The 20,896-nt window shown below is 47.1% G+C and overlaps 1 protein-coding gene across 2 annotated transcripts in view; it reads right to left on the reverse strand.

The window, feature by feature from the left end:
• The window catches only part of gas2a (growth arrest-specific 2a), a 271,414-nt gene that overhangs the window by 225,490 nt on the left and 25,028 nt on the right, over positions 1-20,896 (reverse strand). The window lies entirely within an intron of this gene.

The following is a 20,896-nucleotide window of genomic DNA, read 5'->3' on the forward strand; positions in this document are numbered from 1 at the left end:
CTTGTAACAGTGGATCAGGTAACTGGCAATGTGTTTGTCACTTGTGCGTGTGCTACACTGCTGGGGACATGCCCTGCCTGCCATGTTCAATGGTTCAGATGGGCGGTAAAGAGCTTCTGGTATTATTTGGAGGGCAGGCAGTCTTGGCCAACATTCCTCCCTCACTAATAACACTAAAAAACAAATTAGCTCGTTGTCCAAAACATCGCTGCTTGTGGGATCTTGCTATGCACAAGTTGGCTGCTGCTTCTTGACACACTTCAAAGTAGTTGATTGGATGTAGCGTGCTTCGAGGTGTGTCACAATGCCAGTATGATTCCTTAATCCTTCTCCTTTTTTGAGTTTTCACTGAATCTGCAACTTTGCTCATACTTTTTAGATTTAAGAAATGACTGTCTCACTAATCCAACCAACACTCCCTCACTCTTTTCCCATGTAGTGCAACAGCACACTATAGGAACAGGAGTAGGCCATTCAGCCCCTCAAGCCTGTTCCACCATTCAATGAGATCATGGCTGATCTGCGATATAACTCCATGTGCCCCATATCTCTCAATACCTTTGGTTAACAAAAAGCTATCAATCTCAGATTTAACATTAACAATTAATCTAGCATCAATTGCTATTTGCGGAAGATAGTTCCAAACTTCTACCACCCTTTGTGTGTAGAAATATTTCCTAATTTCCACTCCTGAAAGGTCTGGCTCTAATTTTTAGACTATTTCCCCTAGTCCTAGAATCCCCAACCAGCAGAAATAGTTTCTCTCTATCTACCCTATCTGTTCCCCTTAATATCCTGAAAACTTCAATCAGGTCATCCCTTAACCTTCTAAATTCTAGGGAATCCAACCCTAATTTGTGTAATCTCTCCTCATAACTTAACCCTTGAAGTCCGGGTATCATTCTAGTAAACCTACGCTACACTCCCTCCAAGGCCAATATATCCTTCCTAAGGTGTGGTGCCCAGGACTGCTCACAGTGCTCCAGGTGTGGTCTAACCAGGGCTTTGTATAGCTGCAGCATAACTTCTACCCCCTTGTATTCTAGTCCTCTAGATATAAAGGCCAGCAGTCCATTAGCCTTTTTGATTCTTTTCTGTACCTGTTCATGACATTTTAATGATCTATATACCTGAACCCCCAAGTCTCTTTGGACATCCACTATTTTTAGCTTTTCACCATTTAGAACGTACCCTGTTCTATCACTTTTAGGTCCAAAATGGATGACCTCACATTTGCTTACATTGAAATCCATTTGCCACAGTTTTGCCCATTCACTTAATCTATCAATATCCCTTTGTAATTTTATGCTTTCATCTACACTGCCTACAATGCAGCCTATCTTTGTGTCATCAGCAAATTTGTACATATGACTTTCTATAGAAACATAGAAGATAGGAGCAGGAGTAAGCCATTCGGCCCCTCGAGCCTGCTCCGCCATTTAATGATATCATGGCTGATCATCCAAATTCAGTACCCTGTCCCTGCTTTCTCCCCATATCCCTTGAACCCTTTAGCCTTAAGAAATATATCTATCTCCTTCTTAAATTTATTCAGTGACTTGGTCTCCACAGCCTTCTGTGGTAGAGAATTCCACAGGTTCACCACTCTCTGAGTGAAGAAATTTCTCGTCATCTCAGTCCTAAATGTCCTACCCCATATCCTGAGACGGTGAACTCTCATTCTGGATTCCCCCGCCTTCGGGAACATCCTTCCTGCATCTAGTCTGTCTAGTCCTGTTAGAATTTTATAAGTTTCAATGAGATCCCCTCTCATTCTTATAAACTCCAGCGAGTATAAGCCCAATCAACCCAATCTCTCCTCATATGTCATTCCTGCCATCCCAGGTATCAGTCTGGTGAATCTTCGCTGCACTCCCTCCATGGCTAGAACATCCTTCCTCAGATAAGGCGACCAAAACTGCACACAATACTCAAGGTGTGGTCTCACCAAGGCCCTGTATAACTGTAGTAAGACATCCTTGCTCCTGTACTCAAATCCTCTTGCAATGAAGGCCAACATACCATTTGACTTCCTAACTGCTTGCTGCACCTGCATGTTTGCTTTCAGTGACTGGTGTACAGGACACCCAGGTCCCTTTGTACATCAGCATTTCCCAATCTATCACCATAATACTCTACCTTTCTATTTTTCCTACCGAAATGGATAACTTCACATTTATCCACGTTATACTGCATCTGCCATGTATTTGCCCACTCACTCAACTTGTCTAAATCGCCTTGAAGCCTCTTTGCAACCTCCTCACAACTCACAATCCCACCTAGTTTCGTGTCGTCAGCAAGCTTGGAAATATTACATTTGGTTCCCTCATCCAAATCATTGATATATATTGTGAATAGCTGGGGCCCAAGCACTGATCCCTGCGGTACCCCACTAGTCACCGCCTGCCACCCCAAAAAAGACCCATTTATTCCTACTCTCTGTTTCCTGTCTGTTAACCAATTTTCAATCCATGCCAGTATATTACCAATCCCATGTGCTTTAATTTTGCACACTAACCTCTTATGTGGGACTTTATCAAAGGCCTTCTGAAAATCCAAATACTGTACACCACATCCACTGGTTCTCCCTTATCTATTCTACCAGTTACATCCTCAAAAAACTCCAGTAGGTTTGTCAAACACGATTTCCCTTTCATAAATCCATGTTGACTTTGTCTAATCCCATTGATATTTTCTAAGTGTCCTGTTATCACATCCTTTATAATAGACTCTAGCATTTTCCCTACTACTGATGTTAGGCTAACTGGTCTGTAGTACCGTTTTCTTTCTCCCTCCTTTTTAAAATAGTTTGGTTACATTTGCCACCCTCCAATCTGTAGGAACTGTTCCATAATCTATAGAATTTTGGAAGATGACAACCAATACATCCCCTATTTCCATGGCTACCTCTTTTAGTACTCTGGGATGCAGATTATCAGGCCCTGGGGATTTATCGGCTTTCAGTCCCATTAATTTCTCCAGCACCATCTGGCCCTAGGGATTTGTCACCCTTTAGTGCCATTATTTTCTTCATAACTTTTTTTTACTTATTAATTTTATTGAGTCCCTGCTCCCGATTCAATATTCGTTTCTTTGGGATTTCCGGCATGCTAGCCTCTTTTTCTACTGTAAATACTGACGCAAAGTAATTGTTCAACATGTCCGCCATTTCCCCATTGGCACTGACAATATCAACACTTTCAGTTTTTAAGGGCCAACATTGCTCCTGACCACCCTTTTTTCCTAATGTAACTGTAAATATTCTTCATATTGATTTTGATATCCCTTGCAAGTTTCTTTTCGTACTCCCTTTTTGTAGCATTACAGTGACAGATTTAATTATTTGACTGGCACCAGTATTGCGAGAGTAGGCTGGATTTTCCTACAAGGGGACAGTCATACTGACTCACCATACAATTTCTCTCTTTCAGTGCAGGGGCTACTATCAATACAGAGAAGTCTATTTAAAGGATGCAATACCTCCACCAGGGTAGATGGACACAATTTTCAGAGTCCCTATGAACCCTCAAATGGTAATGGGTCCTGCTGTTGGCAGGGCAAAACTTCAGCTTTGCTTCAGAGCTGGCATGACTCAAAATGATTAAGTGACACAGGAAATAGACAGAAGCAACATGGATCACCGATCTTGTGGATTGTCAGACTATCCACTATTCACTGGGAACAGCCATTAATAAGAACATAAGAAATAAAATCAAAATCAAATCAAATCAACTTTTATTGTCATTGTTAGTGCACAAGTGCAGTACAACGAAATGTAGGCTTGCAGCTCCCGAGAGTGTACATTTGGATTAAGACATTTAAACATTCAACATACATTTGGCTTGTAGTATATTAACATAAATATAACCCTAATAAAGTGCATTGGCAGATGTGCAGGCTTTAGAGTTTATTTGTGGAGTTCAGTAGGATGACAGCCCTGGGAAAGAAGCTGTTCCTAAATCTGGTCGTACGGGTGCGAATGCATCTGTAACGTCTCCCAGATGGCAGGAGGGCGAACAGACTGGCTGGGGTGGGTAGGGTCTTTGATGATGGACCGTGACCTCTGTAGACAGCGTTTCTGGTATATGTGCTCTATGGTCGGTAGCCGGGTGCCGGTAATGCGTTGGGCAGTTTTGACTACCCGCTGCAGGGCTTTCTGGTCATAGTAGCTACAGCTGCCATGCCATACTGTGATACAGTTCATCAGGATGCTCTCTATTGTGCAGCGGTAAAAGTTAGAGAGGATCAGGGGTGACAGGTTACATCCCTTTAGCCTCCTTAGGAAATATAGGCGCTGCTGGGCCTTCTTCACCAGAGAGGAGGTGTTGAGGGACCAGGAGAGGTCTTCCGTGATGTGGACTCCGAGGAACTTAAAGCTGTCCACCCTTTCCACCACAGCCCCATTGATGTGGATGGGGGTGTGACTTCCGCCTTTGGACTTCCTGAAGTCCACAATTTCTATTGTTTTCTTGGTGTTAAGGGCCAGGTTGTTATCGGCGCACCACTTCACGAGATGCTGGACCTCCTCCCTGTAGGCTGACTCATCGTTGTTGGTGATCTGGCCTACTACCGTGGTGTCATCCGCAAACTTGATGATGGTGTTGGAACCCTTAACAGCCACACAGTCGTGGGTGAAGAGGGAGTAGAGGAGGGGGCAGGAGTAGGCCATTTGGCCCCTCGAGTCTGCTCCGCCATTCAATGAGATAATGGCTGATCTGATCTTGGGCTCAGCTCCACTTCCCTGCCTGCTCCCCATAACCCATCACTCCCTTATTGTTCAAAAATCTGTCTATCTCCACCTTAAATATATTCAATGAATCAGCCTCCACAGCTCTCTGGGGCAGAGAATTCCACAGATTTACGACCCTCTGAGAGAAGAAATTCCTCCTCATCTCAGTTTTAAATGGGCGACCGCTTATTCTGAAACTATGCCTCCTAGTTCTAGATTCCCCCACGAGGGGAAACATCTTCTCTGCATCTACCTTGTCAAGCCCCCTCAGTATCTTATATGTTTCAATAAGATCCCCTCTCATTCTTCTAAACCCCAATGAGTAAAGGCCCAGCCTGCTCAACCTTTCTTCATAAGACACCCCCTTCAACTCAGGAATCAACCTAGTGAACCTTCTCTGAACTGCCTCCAATGCAAGTATATCCCTCCTTAAATAAGGAGACCAAAACTGTACGTAGTACTCAAGGTGTGGTCTCACCAATACCCTGTACAGTTGTAGCAGGACTTCCCTGCTTTAATACTCAAACCCCCCTTGCAATAAAGGCCAACATTCCATTTGCCTTCCTGATTACTTGCTGTACCTGCATGCTAACTTTTTGTGTTTCATGCACAAGGACCCCCAGGTCCCTCTGAATTGCAGCATTTTGTAATCTCTCTCCATTTAAATAATAATTTGCTTTTTTATTTTTCTTACCAAAGTGGATAACCTCACACTTTCCCACATTATACTCCATCTGCCAAATGTTTGCCCACTCACTTAGCCTGTCTATATTCCTTTGAAGATTCTTTGTGTCCTCTTCACAATTTGCTTTCCCACCTATCTTTGTATCATCAGCAAATTTGGCTACATTACACTCGGTCCCTTCATCCAAGTCATTAATATAGATTGTAAATAGTTGAGGTCCCAGCACTGATCCCTGTGGAACCCCACTAGTTACTGTTTGCCAACTGGAAATTGACCCATTTATCTCAACTCGCTGGGCTGGATTTTGCCAGCCCTGGGAAGGCGGGTTTGGAGGCGAGACTGCCGGGAAAATGGCAGAATTTGGGGGCGGGTACCCATCCTGCCTCCGTGCCATCTTCCCAGGAGGCGGGTAGCCGACCCGCGCCGGGTCCCGTCTCCTGGAGGCAGGAAGATTACAGCCACTTAACTGCCTGTTAACAGGTAGTTAACAGGCAGTTAAGAGGATTATCCCCATTTTTCCACCAGAGGCGTGGGATTCCCAACATTGGGAAACCCCTCCAGGGTCACCGAGGCGAGCAGTGGGTCTGCGGGGGTCGGAGGGGTGCAAAAGTGCACTGTGGAGGTAAGTATGTGAGGTGAGTGGAACGTGATAGAAAATGTTTACTTACCTTTGTTTCTTCCTGCAGGCTTCAAACGTTGGGGATGTGGAGAGTCTCACATCTCACCAGCAGAGATGACAGATGGCTGCTGCATTCTCCGATGCAACAACCATCTAATTTCTGCTCACAAAAGAGGTTTGATGAGTCTTGAATACAAGGACTCATCAAAGAACAGAGAATGTCAGTGATTGACAGCTTCAAAGAGCTGTCAAACGATGACAATTCATCTGTCAAAAATGTTTGACAGATGAAACATCATACGCTGACTTTCTCTGTAACCAGCTTCCCCTTAATTGGCCTGCTAAGCCCGCTGGGTCAATCAAGGGAAAATAGCGTGGGTTGGCCACAAGTCGATGGAGGTGGGACTAAAACCCAACAAGCAGCAGTCCCGCCTTCAACGCGCCCCCATTGACAAAATCTCTCCCTCTGTTTTCTGTTCGTTAGCCAATCCTCTATTCATGCTAATATATTACCCCCAACCCTGTGAGCTCTTCACTGCATGAGTACATGATTTAAAATTATGAGGGATTTTGATAGAGCAAGTAGGAAGAAACTGTTTCCTCTGGCAAGTGGATCGGTAACCAGAGGTCATAGATTTAGAATAATTGAAAAAAAAATTAGAGGGGAAATGAGGAGAATTTTTTTCACACAGAGGGTTGTTAAGATCTGGAACGCACTACCTGAAAGGGTGGTGGAATCAGATTCCATAGGAACTTTCAAAAGACAATTGACATGTACTTGAAAAGGAGTAATTTTCAGGTTTATGGGGAAAAAGCTGGGGTGTGGGACTAAATTGGACAGCTCCTTCAAAGAGCTGACACAGGCATGATGGGCCAAATGGCCTTCTGTGCTGTAAGATTCTATGATTCTATGGTTAAATAGCTGCAGGATAGCTAAGAAAAGGTGGTAATAGCTGGGGTTCTTCTGGTGTCGATAAGGGATGAAGTGGAATTGAGCAGATAGTTGAAGCAGTGATGAGGAGGTGCAGGGGTTTCAACGTTTTAAAAAAAAACTGGCTTGGTGGTTTGGATACTGCAGTTGGCTAGTATAGTAAGTTTAGTATATTGCTGTTTCACCTCTGGGTCCTTGGTTGGAATCATGCACAAGCTGCTGAGGGTTCTAAGTGAAATTAATTTGGACAGTTTCAACCTACTGGGAACAGGCCCATGAAATAAAACTGATTAAAATGTCATCATTCAATATTAATTTGGCAAATTCACTCACAAGCCAGCAGGTGTGGGTAGTGGCAAAATGTACACTGGTGCACAGTAAAGGGGGCTTTATTCTGTATCTAACCTGCGCCTGAGCTATAACTAACCTGGAATGCTCTGCATTGGCAGCGGACGACAAAAGTGTTCCATTACACCAACACTGACACGTCTCACCAAGATTAGCTCAACACTTAAAATAAAAAAGCCACTAGGATTTCATTGTAATTGGAAACAAGATACTAGAATGATTGTGTTTGGGACCATGAGATTAGGTTGAAACATGCTAACTTTTACAAAAAAAGTACTTAAACTAGGTTGCAAAATTGCTTTGGATTGGAGAAAAAATGTTAATACAGAGCAGCAAGCCATAACAAAGGGAAGGGTGTAATGAAAGGTAATTAGGATGAATTAGAGAAGGTTTTAAAATTGAAGAAGCCAGAAGTCAATTTGGAGATAAAACCAACAAACCACAAAACTGTACTGAAAATAAGAAGGATAGCCAAATAAAAACTATTAAAAAAAGGTCAATACAGTATCAAGTTGAAATATTTGGACACAAAATTAATGATTATGAGAAACAAAATGCTGATCTTCTAAGTTATACCTGGAATAAAAAGTGTACATATTTATGTTATCAAAGACCTGGTTTAAACCTCAGGATATATATTTTATAAAACAAAGGTTAGAGTGTTCCGAAGGGTTAGAATTAATGAAGGGTAAGGATAACATTACAAGTAAAGGTTAGCATTACTATTTTGACAGTTAAAAATGGTGAGTGTAGCCCAGAAAGGAGGCTGTTGGGAGTTGATTCGGGTGGAAACTTGTGGAAGGAGGGGATGAAACTAATATTTTTTTAAACTGCTACAGACCACTGAGACCAAATAGCAATATTGTTATATGGCCACTTGAGTAATTTAAGGTTTTTCTTATGATGTAATGGGATCTAAAATGACTGAAAGTTGAGTCAAATCCATAAAGCTAGTTAAAGACTGCATCTTAACTCTGCATGTTAAAGAAAAGACAAGAAAAAAGAGTTTACCAGAGGAATAATTTTCTGACATTGCAAGTCCAATGGAGAGTCTCAGAAATCCAGACACATGATTTTCCAGCCATTTTGATCCAGGATTTAACTTGATATAAGCTTCTTTAATTGTTATGGCACATAAGGGGTTAAAAACAGTTTCGCTTGTAAAGGAATGTTCCACTCAATTTTGACACGACCATTTCCAACAATTAGATGGCTTGTCTGAAGGGAAAACAAAGGGAGGGGGCTAAGCCATTCAATTCAAGTACAGCCATTCCATTTGAGTTGTTCAAATATGCATTTGGCAGTTTCTTTTGAACAATTATTTAAATTCTCAGTCCTCGATACTATTTCTAAGATATTTAACAGCCTGTCTTTTTCAAATCAGTGGGCCTGTCTGAAGCCTTTGCAGAGAGTTAGTTGGTACAAAAAGGGAGAGAAAAAACTCATTGGAGTCGTAAGAACATAGGAACAGGAGGAGGCCATTCAGCCCCTCCAGCCAGCTCCTCCATTCAATTAGATCATGGCTGGTCTGCACCTCAACTCCATTTACTCGCCTTTGCTCCATATCCCTGGATACCCTTGCCTAAAAATATATCCATCTCAGTCTTGAAAGCTCCAATAGTCCTAACATCCACAGCCTTTTGAGGGAGCGAGTTCCAGGTTTCCACTACCAATTGTGTGGAAAAGTATTTCCTGATTTCACTGCTAAATGGCCTAGCTTTAATGTTAAGTTAATGTCCCTTTGTTCTTGATTCCCCCACCAGAAGAAATCGTTTCTCTGTATCTACCCTATTGAATTTCTTTATCATTTGAAACACATTGATTAGATCACCCCTCAACCATCTAAACTCAAGGGGCTACAAGCCAAGTTTATGCAAACCGTCCTCGTAATTTAACCCATTAAGCCCTGGTATCACAGAAAATGCTGGAAATACTCAGCAGGTCAGGCAGCATCTGTGGAGAGAGAAACAGAGTTAACGTGAACCTGTACCTGTGCATTAGCTTTTAGTGATTTGTGTACATGATTACCTAAATCTCTTTGCTCCTCCACAGCTCCTATTCTCTCACCATTAAGAAAATATTATGATTTGTCTTTCTCAAATCATACCTGCCCACATTGAACTCAATCTGCCATAGTTTTGTGCACACTGTCTGTCTATGTCCCTTTGAAACTTCCTGCTCCCATCTGCACTACTTACTCTACCTTCTAACTTAGTGCCAGCTGCAATTTGGATATACAACTCTCTCTTCTTTCTTCCAAGTCATTAATAAATATGGTGAAAAGTTGAGGCCCCAGAACAGATCCCTGGAGAACACCACTTGTCGCATCCTGCCAATCAGAGTACATTGCTGATCTTTTGGCTGAAGATTATCAGATAGTGCTGCTATTCTAAAGGTATGAAAGAGTAAAGTTAATGGGGCTGATTTTCTTCTGCATGTCTATGTCAGTTCTAAATGTTAGGAATTGGTGCACCCAGCTTGAAATGTCAAGTTTTAATAGCACTGAATACCTTAGGGAAAATATATATGCAGACTTATTCACAGCATCTGGTGCAGATTTAAATAGGTTTAGAGAGTGAAATCATGATGGGAGAAGAAAATTGCATAAAAGTAACATTAAAAGGGATGCAACTAATTACACTGCATGTCACAATAGGGGCAGAACATTCTGAAGGCCTTTAGAGAAAGCAAAGGGCACCTCAATCTGTAAGCAAGTTTTATCTTGGTTGAAGAGGCTAGGGATTAAAAAGTGGCAGGCAAAAACAAAGGGAAAAGGAGCCATAAATGCAGGCGTGAGTCTGCAGGCAAGTGATGGAGCTGCCCAACACATGATCCCTAGTTTGATGGTTGCTGAGATAGAGATGGTGCTGCGTGAGTGCTTACAAGCAGGATTGTCCTCTGTGCAATTCCATGGTACGGACAAAAAGATTACCATTGGCAAGGAGGTGCAGTCAAGGCAAGACATTCCGGCCTAGAAATTCAGTGGGCGGCGCCACCCATTAGCGCCTTAAGAGGGCGCTAAGTGGGTCGGAAGCCACTGGCCATGCCTCCCGCTAAATTTAGCGGGATGCTAATGGCGGTGCTAGCCGTTAGCGCTGCGCCACTACCGATGACATCATCGGTATGCGCAGCGCTCCGCTACCGCCCCAATTGCGATATTTAGTTGCGCCCCCTGCTTTAACGCCGGGCGCTATTTGCGAACGGTTCAGGGGGCCTACCTGCAGCGGTAGAGGTGCTAATTAAAGGAGAGGTGCGGGGCGGCCATTTCTTTTGCTGGCCGCCTGCCAGCACCTCTCCGCGCTGCCGTCCCCGGCCTCCTGAGCCCCCCCCCCCCCCACGGAGTGCCGACTGCGTCCCAAGAGTCCGGCACTTCTCCTCAGTGCCGGGCTCTTTTGCCGGCACTCGCGATCCTCGATTGCGCTGCACAAGGCCCCTCCCCTTTAAGAAGGGGAGGAAGGCCTGCAGTACCACAGCGCGCCGTGCCGCAGCGTGTGGTGCTGCGGCACGTTGCGCAGCAATCTTCAGCTGCAGCGCCCCAAGAGGGATGCGGGGCGCCTCGAGTAGCGCCGTGCTTCCCTCTGGGGCGCGCAAAGTGAATTTCCAGCGGGCGGCCGCGACTACTTCCAGGGCGCTACTTTTGGCGCCCTGGTGAGGCTGGCGTCCCAAACAGGGCGCTACTGAATTTCTAGGCCTCCATGTTCTAATAGCTGTTTGTGCAAAAATGGTTCTTCCAATTTTTCTCTTCATTATTCTAGTGATAATCCTGAGTCTATGACCCTTGTTACCAATTCACCAACAGTGGAAATCATCTTTCACTTCATTATTCTAGTGATAATCTTGAGTCTATGGCCCTTGTTACCAATTCACCAACTAGTAGATACAATTTTTCTCTTTTTACCCTCCCAAATAAAATCAGAGAAATCTGATAATTGAAGAGTTACTTAAAATATCACAGAAATAGCCATAAAACCATTAATTAATAAATAAGCAGGAATCATTTCCAATTAGCATTTTCCCCAACACCTTTTTCTTGACTATGTGGCTTCTTATCAGTTATGGGTTGCACACTTACATAAAATGAAACTCATTGATAATGATTATGTTACAATTTATCAAGGAACATAAAACAAAATAGTAAAATAATTTATAGGAACATCAATAAAAAAAGGAAGGTTGGGATGGGAATAGGGCCATTAAAGGATAGTCAGGGTAATAAACACAGGTAACAATAGAGAGATGGCAGAAATATTAAATAATTATTTTGCTTCAGTATTTATCAGGGAGATAGAGCAGGTGGACATGACATTGGATGATGAAATTAGTAATGAGATAAGTGCATTTAAAATAAAAAAGGGGGATATATTAAATAAACTAATCAAACTCAAAGAGGATAAAACCCCTGGTGCGGATGGATTGCATCCACGCATTTTAAAAGAATCTAGGGAAGAGATAGCAGAGGCATTACTACGCATATTTAATAATTCGTTAGAAAAAGGTATAGTGTCAGAGAACTGGCGGATAGCTAGCGTAATACCGATATTTAAGAAGGGGGATAGAACATGTCCAGGGAATTATAGACCAGTCAGCTTAACATCGGTGGTAGGAAAAATAATGGAATCCCTACTAAAGGAGAAAATAGAAGAACATCGAGAAACCAAAAATATAATAATGAATAGTCAGCATGGATTTCAAAAGGGAAAGTCTTGCTTGATCAACCTTATTGAATTTTTTGAAGAGGTAACAGAGAGAGTAGACAATGGTAATGCAGTAGATGTAATTTATCTCGATTTTCAAAAGGCCTTCAATAAGGTACCCCATAATAGACTGATGAACAAGGTCAGAGCATGAGGAGTCAGGGGACAAGTAGCAGAATGGATTGCTGGCTCGCTTCAGGACAGAAAGCAGAGAGTAGGAGTAAAAGGTAGCTATTCACAGTGGCAGAAGGTGGATAGTGGTGTTCCACAAGGATCAGTGCTGGGACCCCTGCTGTTCACAATTTACATTAGAAACCAAAAAAACACAATTTCTAAATTTGCGGATGACACCAAATTTGGAGGGATAGTCAATACTGAAGAGGACGGCAACAAGTTACAGGAGGACATTAATAAACTTTCAGAATGGGCATATATTTGGCACATGAAGTACAACACAGATAAATGTGAGGTATTACATGTTCTTCTCCTTCTTCTTAGGCAGTCCCTTGGAACCGAGGATGACTTGCTTCCACATTAAAATTGAGTTAGCAGGTGACTGATGAGTCCAATGCAGGACCTACAGTCTCTTTCACAGGTGGGGCAGATGGTGGTTGAAGGGGCGGGTGGGCGGGGTGCTTGGGTTGACGTGCGCTCCTTGCGATGCCTGCGCTTGGCTTCTGCTTGCTCCTGGCGAAGAGATTCGAGGTGTTTGGCGCCTTCCCGGATGCTTCTCCTCCACTTTGTACGGTTTAGGCCAGGGATTCCCAGGTGTCGGTGGGGATATTACACTTTTTCAATGAGGCTTTGAGGGTGTCATTGAAGTGTTTCCTCTGCCCACCTGGGGCTCTCTTGCCGTACCGGAGCTCCGAGCAAAGCGCTTGTTTTAGGAGTCTCGTATCGAGCATGCGGACAATGTGACCCGTCCATTGGAGCTGATCGAGCGTGGTCAAAGCTTTGATGCTGGGGATGTTGACCTGAGCGAGAACACTGGATTTGCAGGATCCTGCGGAGGCAGCGTTGGTGGTACCTCTCCAGTGCTTTGAGATGCCTGCTGTACATGGTCCATGTCTCTGAGGCATACAGCAGGGCGGGTATCACTGCTGCTCTGTAGACCATGAGCTTAGTGCCGGGTTTGAGGTCCTGGTCTTCAAACACTCTCTTCCTCAGGCAACCGAAGGCTGCACTGGTACACTGAAGGTGGTGTTGTACTTCATCATCAACGTCTGCCCTTGTTGATAGTAGGCTCCCGAGGTATGGAAAGTGGTCCACGTTGTCTAAGGCGTTGTTGTTTTTCATAATCGGGGGCAGTACTGTGTGGCGGGGCAGGTTGGTAGAGGACCTTTGTCTTACGGATGTTTAGTGTAAGGCACATGCTCTCGTACGCTTCAGTGAAGGTGTTGACAATGGTTTGGAGTTCGAACTCCGAGTGAGCGCAGACGCAAGCGCATCTGCATACTGTAAATCGACGACAGAGGATAAGACGACCTTGGATCTGGACTGGAGGCAACGGAGGTTGAACAGTTTCCCGTTTGTTCTGTAAATTAGCTCCACTCTAGTGGGGAGCTTACTGAGGGTGAGATGGAGCATTGCAGCAAGGAAAATCAAGAAGACCGTTGGTGCGATGACACAGCCTTGCTTGACCCCGGTTCATACGTGAATTGGGTCTGTGGTGGAACCATTGGTCAGGATCACGGCTTGCATGTCGTCGTGAAGCAGGCGGAGGATGGTGACAAACTTTTGAGAGCAGCTGAATTTGAGGAGGACACTCCATAATCCCTCATGGTTGATAGTGTCGAAGGCCTTTGTGAGGTCAAAGAAGGCCATTTACAGCGGTTGGTGCTGTTCCCTACATTTCTCGTGTAATTGACGTGCGGTGAAGATCATGTCCATTGTGCTCCTTAGTGGGCGGAATCCGCATTGCGACTCTGGGAGGAGCTCTTTGGCCACTGGGAGAAGGCGATTGAGGAGAATTCTTGCGATGACTTTCCCTGTGGCAGACAGCACGGAAACTCCTCTGTAATTACCGCAATCAGACTTGTCACCTTTCTCGAAGATGGTCACAATTACGGCGTCTCTGAGATCCCCTGGCATGCTCTCCTCCTTCCAGATAAGAGAAATTAGTTCATGAATTCGTGCCAGTAGTGCTTCTCCACCATGCTTTAGTGCCTTGGTGGGGATTCCATCTGCTCCTGAGGCCTTGTTGTTCTTCAGTTGTCGGATGGCCTTTTCAACCTCATGCTGGGCTGGGGTTGTGCTGAGATGGTGGCGGTTAGCATGCTGCGGAATGGAGTTGAGGACACTCGCATCAAAGACAGAGTCTCGGTTAAGGAGATCTTCGAAGTGCTCCTTCCAGCTGGCAAGGACTGACTGCCTCTCTGTCCTTGATGAGTACCTCTCCGTTCTTGGCCCGCAGTGGGGTAGGGCCTTGGGTGCTTGGGCCATAGATGGTCTTGACTGCGCTAAAGAATCCACGCATGTCGTGGTTGTCGGCTAGCTGCTGGATCTCCTGCACTTTCTCCACCCACCATCTGTTCTCTAGGTCGCGAGTATTTTGTTGGACCTCGGCCTTCAGGTGTCTGTAGAGCTGCTTTCTTGCTCTTGAGTTCTGTTGGTGTTTCCAGATCAGGAATGCCTTGCGCTTGCGGCTTATTAGCTCCTGGATCGCCTGATCGTTCTCGTCGAACCAGTCTTGGTGTTTCCTGGTCGAGTGACCAAGCGTCTCTTCACAGGTGCTGATTATGGAGGCCTTGAGTGCAGACCAGGCGCTGTGGACACTCTGTGTCTCTGGGAGTCATCAGGTTGTTTGTGAGGCGCAGACTGAATAGGGCTTTCTTAGCGGGGTTTTTGAGTGCTCCAGCATTGATTTTCCTGCGGCATTGTTTCTGTTGCCGCCGCTGTTTTTGGGGCTACATTGATGGAGATGACAGAGCGGATTAGGCGGTGGTCTGTCCAGCAGTCGTCAGCTCCTGTCATGGCGCGGGTGATGCGGATGTCCTTGAGTTCCCTCGCTCGGACGATGACGTAGTCCAGCAGATGCCAGTGCTTGGAGCGAGGGTGCTGCCATGAAGCCTTGTAATTGTCTCTCTGACGGAACAAGGTGTTGGTTATGACAAGGCCATGTTCTAAGCATTTCGACAGGAGGAGGGTACCGTTGGAGTTGGCTTTCCCTAACCCCTCTCTGCTGATCACATCTCCCCAGAGGTCTGTGTCCTTTCCAACTCTGGCGTTAAAGTCGCCAAGGAGGATCAGCTTGTCGCCCATTAGGACTCGGGACAGGGATTGTTCGAGGCTGGAGTAGAATTCCTCTTTGGTCTCGTCTGTGGCTTCCAGTGATGGAGCGTATGCACTGATGACCGTAGCGCACTGGTTCCGGACTAGGATGAGCCGAAGAATCATGAGATGCTCGTTTATACTGCTAGGAGAGTCTCTGAGACGCCCAACTAGTTCATTTTTTATGGCGAAGCCTACCCCATGGAGGCGATGTTCTTCTTCAGGTTTGCCTTTCCAGAAGAAGGTATAGCCACCACCTTGCTCCTTGAGCTGGCCTTCCCCTGCCCGCTGGGTCTCACTTAGGGCGGCGATGTCAATGTCAACACATCTGCGCTCCCGGGCAACGATAGCAGTACGGCGTTCCGGTCTGTCACTGTTGGGGTTGTCCATGAGGGTCCTGACGTTCCAGGACCCGAACTTTTTTTTAAAGGGTGGAAGATGCCTGTGCGTGAATTCTTTTAACGTGGGGTGGCCGTTGCACACCAGCTACCACACGGGCTTGACAGAGCAAGGTCTTGGTCCAATGGCAAGGGGATCCAAGACGATTGGAGACCAGGCTCTGCTACAACAGCCTAGCACACACACACAAACAAAATGCTACTGTCCTCCTCCCTCCTTCCCGCAGGTCCTCTCTGCCTGGGTTTCGTAGGATGCATTGTGGTCCTCCTGACCTCGCTGTTGGCCCGTGCCACACCTTCCCTGGGCCCCGACCCCACTGCTGGTCTACGCTGCGCCACTCCTGGGCCTTGACCTCGCTGCCGGGCTCGTCCTCGCTCCTGGGTCCCGGCCTCGGACATGAATGATGTTGTCTCTCACAGGATCAAATTAGCACTGATATTCTCGCGATCCCTGGCTCCAAACTCCACTCGCGATCCACTAGTCACTAGATCACTAGTCTAGTGGAGAAGCATAGTCTTGACGGCAGAGAGGTCTGGGAATTTGGGAGCTAAGTTTAAGTGAAGAGCCAGTGCTCACAGAGAACAAAGAACAGGCATGGTCGGGGGATGGGCAGTGGGCTCAGGTAACTTAAACCTTGCAGCTTGAACTTGCAGTTAGGGATAAAATGCACCCACTATTAGAGCCAGGGGAACTTAAACAACAGAAGAGTGGAGACTGCGGGGAAAAGAGCAAAGGATGGCCAAGGATGGCAAAGGAGCTCCCTAGGGAGCTGCCAGCCCAGGAGCCATCTTGTTTAGGCTTTTAGTAGGGAGGTCACTTATCACTTGGAGGGTACGAGTCTAGGTGGGGTAGAGGAACAAAGGAGTACAAATACACAAATCACTAAAAGTTGCTACACAGGCCATAAAAATAGCAAACTAAACACTAGGGTTTATTTCTAGGGGTATAGAATTGAAAAGAAGGGAAGTTATGCTAAGCCTGTATCAAACCTTGGTTAGACCACACAGAGTACTGCATACAGTTCTGGTCACCATATTATAAAAAGGATACAGAGGCACTGGAGAGGGTGCAGAGAAGATTTACAAGGATGTTACCAGAAATGCGAGGGTATACATATCAGGAAAGGATGAACAGGCTGGGTCTCTTTTCTCTTGAAAAAAGGCTGAGGGGTGACCTAATAGAGGTCTTTAAAATCATGAATATGAATATGTTGATAGAGTGGATACAGAGAGAATGTTTCCACTTGTGGGGAAGAGCATAACTAGAGGCCATCAATATAAGAGAGTCACCAAGAAATCCAATAGGGAATTCAGAAGAAACTTCTTTACCCAAAGAGTGGTGAGAATGTGGAACTCGCTACCACAGGAAGTGGTTGAAGCGAATAGTACAGATGCATTTAAGGGGAGGCTAGACAAGCATATGAGGGAAAAGGGAATAGAGTGTTATGCTGATAGATTTAGATGAGGAACGATGGGAGGAGGCTCGTGTGGAGCATAAACGCCGGCCGGAGGCTCATGTGGAGCATAAATGCCGGTCAGTATGGCCTGTTTCTGTTCCGTATCTTCTATATATATAAAAAATAGTGGTGTCTGTCTGTCCGGGCATCACTCAAAAGTTATAGAGCGTACCTACACATATGTTATATCAAAAGAAAGGTTATGATTAGGAGGGTGACCTAGGCGTATTTACTTTTTGGTCAGACAAAAATTGTTTGGACAGTAGACAAAAAACGTTCAAAATTCTGCTCATTAGTGGTTGGCCAATCATACGGGGGAAATCCGCTCATTAGCATTGAGTGACGTGAAGGTTGACCAATCCACGCGCTGCGCCACGGGGGGCGTTTCATGGCATTTGTGGGCGGGGCCTAATCCTTCAAACTGCCGTTATTCAGGTGTTGACCAATCCTACCGCTCATTAGCATTGAGTGACGTGATGGTTGACCAACCCGCGCGCTGCGTCATGGGGGGCATTTCATGGCGTTTGTGGGCGAGGCCTAATCCTTCAAACTGCCGTTATTCATGTGAGTGGCAGCCATTACAGACTGGCCGGGCCTGAAGCTCAAAAAATTTCTCTCTCTCTCTCTCTCCTCTTCCCTCTCTTCTTCCCTCTCTCTCTCTCTCTCCTTCACTCTCTCTCTCTTGCCATGAGTGCGGGACCGGCAAAACCGGGGCTTTCCAACGAGCCCTCCCCGACCGCAATCGGACACGGGAGTCCGCAGCAAAAGGCGTTCGTCTGCTGCCCGGCCAACTGGGTCCAAAGGCCCGCCGCGTTAACCGTCAGGAACCCCGGGCTCGCTTCGGAGCGCTGGGCACCCGACCTTCCGTTGTCGGACTGACTCCGTTCTGCTACCGAAGTGAGTCCGGCCGGGCCTGAGGCGCTAGGGAGGGAGAGGGGAGGGAGGGAAAGGAAAGGAGGGAGAGAGAGGGGGAGGGAGGGAGAGGAGAGAGGGAGGGAGAGGAGAGGGGGAGGGAGGGAGAGGAGAGGGGAGCGAGGGAGAGGAGAGGGGGAGGGAGGGAGAGGAGAGGGGGAGGGAGGGAGAGGAGAGGGGGAGGGAGAGAGAGAGAGGAGAGGGGGAGGGAGAGGAGAGGGGGAGGGAGAGGAGAAAAGAGGGGGAGGGAGAGGAGAGGGGGAGGGAGAGGAGAGCAGAGGGAGGGAGAGCAGAGGGGGAGGGAGAGGAGAGGAGAGGGAGGGAGAGCAGAGGGGGAGGGAGAGGAGAGGGGGAGGGAGAGGAGGGGAGAGGGAGGGAGAGCAGAGGGGGAGGGAGAGGAGAGGGAGGGAGAGCAGAGGGGGAGGGAGAGGAGAGGGGGAGAGAGGGGAGGGGGGAGGGAGGGAGAGGGAGAGCAGAGGGTGGGAGAGGGGGGAGGGAGAGGGCGGGTGAGGGAGAGGGGGGGAGGGAGGGAGAGGGAGGGGGGAGGGAGGGAGGTGGGAGAGGGAGAGGAGGGAGAGGGAGAGAGGAGAGGGGAGGGAGGAAGAGGGGGGAGGGAGGGAGAGGGGAGGAAGGGGGAGGGAGAGGGGAGGAAGGGGGAGGGAGGGAGGGAGAGGGGGAGGGGGAGGGGGAGGGAGAGGGAGGGAGAGGGGAGAGGAGGGAGGGAGGGAGAGGAGAGGAGAGGGGGAGGGAGGGAGAGGAGAGAGGGAGGGAGAGGAGAGGGGGAGGGAGGGAGGGAGAGGAGAGGGGGAGGGAGGGAGGGAGGGAGAGGAGAGGGGGAGGGAGGGAGGGAGGGAGAGGAGGGGGAGGGAGAGGAGAGGGAGAGAGAGGAGAGGGAGAGAGAGGAGAGGGGGAGGGAGGGAGAGGAGAGGGGGAGGGAGAGGAGAGGGGGAGGGAGAGGAGAGGGGAGAGGAGAGTGACCAGCCCACCAGTCTCATAACCAGTTTTACAAAAAAGCCTGGCGTTTGTGGGCGGGGCCTAATCCTTCAAACTGCCGTTACTGAGGTGAGTGGCGGCCATTACAGACCGGCCGGGCCTGAAGCTTAAAAAATTTCTCTCTCTCTCTCTCTCTCCTTCCCCCCACCCCCCCCCCCTCTCTCTCGCTCCTCTTCCCTCTCTTCTTCCCTCTCTCTCTCTCTCCTTCCCTCTCTCTCTCTTGCCGTGAGTGCGGGACCGGGAAAACCGGGGCTTTCACACGAGCTGTCCCCGACCGATATCGGACACGGGAGTCCGCAGCGAAAGGCGTTCCACTGCCGCCCGGCCAACCGGGTCCAAAGGCCCGCCGCGTTAACCATGAGGAACCCCGGGCTCGCTTCGGAGCGATGGGCACCCGGACTCCCGGTGTTGGATATGCTCCATTCTGGTACTGTGATGAGTTGGAGGGAGAGGAGAGGGAGAGAGAGGGAGAGGGGAGGGAGGTAGAGAGAGGGAGGGAGAGCAAGAGAGGGGCGGGGAGAGAGAGGGGCAGGGAATGAGAGGGGCGGGGTGAGGGGAGAGAGAGGGGGCAGGAGAGAGGGGGCGCGAGAGAGAGGGGGAGGGAGAGAGAGAGGGTGAGGGAACTTCCCGCCGACCTCACAAAATGGCGGCCGCCCTTCTTCACCTGCAGTCTCTCTCTGCCCCTCGTCTCTCTCTCTCTCTCCCCCCCAGTCTCTCTCTTCTCCCCCCAGTCTCTCTCTCTTCCCCCCAGTCTCTCTCTCCCCCCCAGTCTCTCTCTCTCTCCCCCCCAGTCGCGCTCTCCCCCCCAGTCTCTCTCTCCCCCCTTTCTCTCTCTTCTCCCCCCAGTCTCTCTCTCGATCCCCGGGCCTCTCTGCTCCCCCAGTCTCTCTCTCTCTCTTTCCCTCTCTCTCCTTCCCACACAGACAGACAAACTCATTTATATATATAAAAATTATTTCTACTTTTTTCATAACAACATGCCCTCAAAAAACCCTCGGCACCGCCGGGCACTCCAGCTAGTATCCTATGTAATCCTATGTAATTTAGATCCTCTCTCAACATTCTATGCTCAAAGCAACAAAACAGATTCCATGGGCAGGCCTATGCCTCCTATAATCTGAAACATAAACCTTGTAGGTAGAATGAATAGGTTAGTCTTTTTCTCGACTAACAATTACCCTTTTCTCGAGCTATACATTGGAAGGATGTACAGCAAGCATACCCACCTCCCTGATATGTGGGAAAACAGGACACTAATAGACTATATAGTTCAGACTAAAGTTACATACAAGCTTATTGCAAGAAAGTAATAGACACAGAAGAAAATATCAACACTGTACTTAACTTTCTCTGATCATTTAAACCATTTTTATATGCAAAACAACAAGTCTTGCAAATACTCAGAGTCCTTGTTCAAATTCCTTTAAGCGAAGTCTATTGTTGAGGTTTTTACACGAGTACATTCCTCTGATCTCACAGATTGCTGGCTTGCCAAAAGTCAGCTGGAAATGCAGTTGAACCAAGTGAGCTGAAGTCATGGTAAAAACTGCAGTAATTATACCTAGTCCAAGAAGCTTTTCACAACTCAGATCAGAAGTCTTTTCCTCACTAACAAATTTCTATGAAGAAGCTTTGGATCTTCTCTGAACAGGCAGGCAAACACACTTTAATCAATTATAGCTTCTGGGCAGAGAGAGCATGAAATGACACATTTTTACATCCGGATAGGATTTTGAATCTTTTGAAACATTTAATGTATTCTAATTAACTTGGTCCTAAGCGACCATTAGAAGTCTCCCTCTCGCTGTTGCACTTTGGCATAATTAATGTTTCACAAGCCTGAGGCATTTGGCCAACCAC

The sequence above is a fragment of the Somniosus microcephalus genome, chromosome 15 (genome assembly GCF_052327205.1).
Source record: "Somniosus microcephalus isolate GS21.2 chromosome 15, FLI_Smic_1.0, whole genome shotgun sequence".
NCBI classification, from domain to species: domain Eukaryota; kingdom Metazoa; phylum Chordata; class Chondrichthyes; order Squaliformes; family Somniosidae; genus Somniosus; species Somniosus microcephalus.